This window comes from Protomyctophum bolini (genome assembly GCF_963924005.1).
Source record: "Protomyctophum bolini genome assembly, chromosome: 20".
NCBI lineage: Eukaryota > Metazoa > Chordata > Actinopteri > Myctophiformes > Myctophidae > Protomyctophum > Protomyctophum bolini.
The window spans coordinates 22,540,111-22,545,110 of NC_137881.1; the positions used below are offsets into that span (position 1 = coordinate 22,540,111).

The window sequence follows — 5,000 nt, forward strand, 5'->3', positions numbered from 1 at the left end:
CACTCCTCGTGCATTGGAGGAACCATGAGCTCAGTTCGGGGCTCTACCCAGGTTGGCAGAGGGAGAGGCTAGCATGGTTTCTTCAACGGATTCCGTCGTTCTTCCGGGTTCTTGGAAACGCCCCCAGCCACTGCGTTTATTTTTACTGAGGTTTTACTGAGGTTAGGTTTAGGTATAGTTTTCTTTTATTGGGTATATATATTTATTGGGTTTTTTTTTTTAAAGACAAACAGACATTATACAACAAGAACATAATAACAAATAAAATAAAAGAAAACAAAACAGTTTTACTGAGGTTAAGATAGGTTTAGGGTTAGATTTAGGTATAGTTTTACTGAGGTTACGGTTAGGGTTAGGGTTAGGTTTAGGTGTAGGCTGTCAATCACAGCGACTGGCCAGTCACAGCGCACCCTCTACGTCACTCTGTACTCAACCCGTTGAAGAAACCATGCAATGGAGAGTATAGCGCCCAGGATTACAGTTGCAAAAATCGTGGGATAAAAATGAAAAAGATAGAAGAGGAAAGTTAAATAGTGAAGCTTTAAGCCCTCACTGGCTGTTCTTGTAGGGCACATAGTGAAAATAGCCAATCTCCAAGCTCACAACTCGTGTCTCAAAAGCAGTGACAACAGCAAATCCAACCCTGAATGTACAGGTACATTTTATTACATATTTTCTTTTGTACATTTTATTTGTTTTGCACTTTTCATTCACAGGGAATCTCAGAATGCCGTCTACTTAAAACATATAATCAATCATAGAAGGTTAAAAGCAGGGTTTAAAAATGTCACGCAGAGAAGGATATTGCTGACAGCAGCTACATAACAATTTAACACGGAAAGGCATTCCTAAATAAAAAGGCTTTTTAGGCCTGTTTTAAAAGAGTCCGGTGTCTGGCGGGGCTCTTAAATAGCTTGGAAGGCTGTTCCACAGGCACGGTGCTGCCGAGCAGAAGGCCCCGTCCCCCATGGTGCGGAGCGTGGTACTGGGGACTTGGAACAGGAAGCTGTTCTGAGGGTGCGGTGCGGGTGGAGGCTTGTGGACTATAGGCTTAATTAGATTTTGTCGGTAGGGAGGGTTATGTCTCAGCTAATGTCTCGGGTCCTTGGGCTGAAAAACACTGAAGAACCCTCTTTTTTTTCAAGTCGTTTCAGATTCATCAACCGGTTGGAGTTGTGTGCCTCTGTCTGAAGGCATTTCACAGAGTGTATAGATGGATGGTGGTCACAGAGTTCAGACGTTATGAATAATCAATGAGCCAAGTGTCTTCATGCGACGAGACCAGACATAATTAAAGGCAGACACGCCAACAGCAGCAGGCTTTGGGTCCCGCGAGGCCACGCCCCCTGAGCGAGTGCCCGTCCTCAGTGGCACCAACGCTACGTTTCAAATGTGCACTTGACGATTAGGGTTGGGATCCTTTTAAGATGTTAACTAGATTCTGGTTCCGTAAGGACGGGGTGTCATGATCTCTTTCATGTGGCCACGGCACCACACACCCAAGCCATGCATTTCGATTGAGCCTTTTTGACTCATCGACTTTATTCAGAAAGAAACCAAAACTACACAGGGAACACATATTTAAATATTGTTTTTAGATTAATGTTAACTCCATAGACGCTACACAACAGAATGAGTACAAAACTATACTACTATCTTTAACGATTTCCTGTTTATGATCCGATTCCTTAACGTTTCCCTTTAAAGGGACACTTACCCTTTTTACAAAAAAATATGTTAAGAACACTGTCTTTATGTGTTCCTGCCTGGCCTGGTCGTTCCGCATTTGAGTCCACACCGTGATAACAGTAGTTTTAGTCGACAAAGTCAACACTACAATAATGGCCCATTGATTATTCCTCAGTCGCCCCCTGCAATCCTTGGGGGGGAATAAAATGTAAAATTGCATCGCTAGGGGGGAGGGGTCATATTGAAGCTATATATCCAAAAGGAAAATAAATAAATAATTCTAAATCAACAATCAATCAATCAATCTAGAACCCATAGACATTATGTCAAATTGTGTCAGGATATATAAGTGAAAAACTATTGCACGCATGTACATTGGCACACACATGCCCGCATGCGTGCACACACACACACACACACACACAAGCACGCGTGCACACACACACACACACACGCCGCGCGCGCACACGCACATTAATGGTTGCCGAGAACAGAGCAGCTTTAATAAAGTTGATAAGTGACTTTAACTGTAAAGTTTTATGGTTCTCTGAATGTTTATCATTGTTGTAATATTTTGCTTTGTGTGCGTATTAGATTTTATGGCATTAACGGTTATATCATTTTCATAACGCGCACGCGCGTGTGTGTGTGTGTGTGTGTGTGTGTGTTTGTGTGTGTGTGTGGGTGTGTGTGTGTGTGTGTGTGTGTGTGTGTGTGTGTGTGTGTGTGTGTGTGTGTGTGTGTGTGTGTGTGTGTGTGTGTGTGTGTGTGTGTGTGTGTGTGTGTGTGTGAGAGAGAGAGAGTGCGTGTGCATGCGTGCGTGTGTATTTCCTTATATGGAAAGGTCTGTTTCTGTCCATGCTTGTATGAGAATAAAATCTCTCTCTCTCTCTCTCTCTCTTCCTCTCTCTCTGTGTGTGTGTGTGTGTGTGTGTGTTATGACCCAGTGTAAACTAATATTGATTCAGCTGTTGGTATTCTGCACCAGTCATAAAACTGGACTTACTGTGCGATCTCAACTTACTAACTCGATCTCTGTGTGCGTGCACTGCGTGCATGCGTGCATGCGTGCGTGCGTGCGTGCGTGCGTGTGTGTGCGTGTGTGCGTGCGTGTGTGCATGCGTGCATGCATTCATATTCACGAGACCAGACATAGATTTACAGGTAGCCTACTTACTGGTCAGAGAGAGAGAGTTCTCTGTGCTCATATTATGTGTCGTCTCTGTGGGGTGGGAAACCCCATTATGTCCAAAACTGTTATTTTTCAAGTATCAGATCTACAAGCTCAAAACCCGCCGATTCGGGCTGCGTTTTGGGCTTGTGAATCTGCTCCTTTTGTGATGCTATTGTGTGACACTAGTCTATGGAGATAGCGGGTTTCTTCCGGACAGCAACGATATATGCGTCGTGGAGGTACAGCATGAATAACACACATACATAGTACTTATTACTTACTGTGTGTGTATGGGGGGGGGGGGGGGCAGTGAGTAATACTGCATGTGTCATTCTGAGTCCCTAGAGTTCTCTCTCTCTCTCTCCATCTCTCTCTCTCTCTCTCTCTTGCTGTCTATCCTCCTCTTTTTTCGGTGACATTCCCGTCCAGCTCCGAGGGTGTCATCCTGCGTTTCTGCTGACTCTGTGATTCTCTCCCTCGACACACACACACACACACACACACACACACACACACACACACACACACACACACACACACACACTCCAGCTGTTGTTGAGTGAGGGTGTTTATTGGATTGTCTGTGTCCTCTATTTGGCTAAAAGGAGAAAGAGATGCAGAGAGAGAGAGAGAGTGAGAGAAGAGACGGAGGTGAAGAAAGGGAAGGCAGGTTGAAAGAAGAAGTGAGGGAGGATATATGAAGGATAAGAAGTTTAAAGGATAAAGTATATACGCAGCGAGACAAGAAGACAGAGATGGAATGATTGGAGGAAAGGAGGGCAAAAAGTGAAGGACAAAGAATGAACAAAAGATGCCAAATTTGGGCAATGTTTCAGCATGATCGCAGCGCCCTTGACTTTTTTTTTACCCATTTGAACCGAGAAAGCATCTGTTTCATTTCAGATTTGAGCTCTATACAGTATAGCTGTCTATAGCAACACGCGTTTGTGAGAAAACTCTTTAAGATTTTTATCAGTGGTTTGGCAGAGCCCACTTCAAGTCACAATGTGTGACTTGAACCGCTAAAAGACGCTAAAACCGCTAAAAGACGTGGATGACACGTCACCAGCCTAACAAACCTGGACATTTTATGAGCATTTCTATATTAGGTTGATCATTTTTCATTGCACAAGCGCTGTGAGCTTGTACTGCACATCTGCCGTTTTTGAACATTTTAGAAAAATCTTGAGAGTGTTAAACTAACACTTCCGGTTCACGGGCCTGGGGTAATTTTCAGATGGGGATCCGTGGCCAAACCAGAGAGCTACTGATTTAGAAGGCATTTGTAGACTCGGCCTCAGGTCTTTTTATTTTATTTTATTTTATTTTTGGCTTTCACCTTTTATTTTTATTTTTTTATGGAGGGACAGACAGTAGGAAATGGGGAGAGAGATGGGGAGAAGACATGCAGTAAAGGCCATCGGGATCGGGAGTCGAACCCGCGTCACAACCTCAGGCTTCGCGGCCGTTTGCGTGCGCTGTCTCCGTTGTGTTCTCCCCCCCCCACATTAGTATGGTTATTATTTTAGTAACGTGTATGCAGCCGCTCTTGGTGTGAAGTTATATTGAGTGACATTCTAACATTGCAAACGTGTCTTCCCCGTCAAGCCGTGAGTGTTCCTGCCAGTCTTCACTGTCTCCGACAGACAGCCAATCACGAGGTTGTTGCCAGAGTAATATGGTTGCCAGTGTTGGCAACTGTCGTGACAGAAATAAGTTTTGCTGGAAATAAGCGGACTTGGAAACCCTGCCTGGAGTCGACCGGAGCCAGAGTTACGCAAACCTGACCAAAAAATATGTATCTAATCATTTGGTCTGCTGGCATGTGTGCACATAACGTTTGCTATTCTTATGGAGTCCAGCAGTTTGCATGATTTTCTCTGGACACACAGACAGACCTTCTTACAGCTATACTGTAGCCTCTCACAGTCCAGCCACGTCTGATATGTAAATATATACAGGCAACTGATCAATTTCAGGGGTAGAGTGGCCTGTAAAACAGCCGGATGGGAACCGTGAGGTTCCCAGTTCGATCCCAGACTCCCCCAGCGTTAGTGTCGAAGTGTCCTTGAGCAATACGCTGAACCCCTAATTGCTCCCGATGAGCAGGTTGGTTGCTCCGCCATCGGTGCATGAA

At 44.6% G+C, this 5,000-nt stretch overlaps 1 protein-coding gene and 1 long non-coding RNA gene across 2 annotated transcripts in view; both read left to right on the top strand.

The window, feature by feature from the left end:
* Positions 1-5,000, top strand: part of LOC308335551 — a 522,414-nt gene that overhangs the window by 388,400 nt on the left and 129,014 nt on the right. The window lies entirely within an intron of this gene.
* The window catches only part of LOC308335463 (dachshund homolog 2-like), a 95,970-nt gene that overhangs the window by 36,393 nt on the left and 54,577 nt on the right, over positions 1-5,000 (top strand).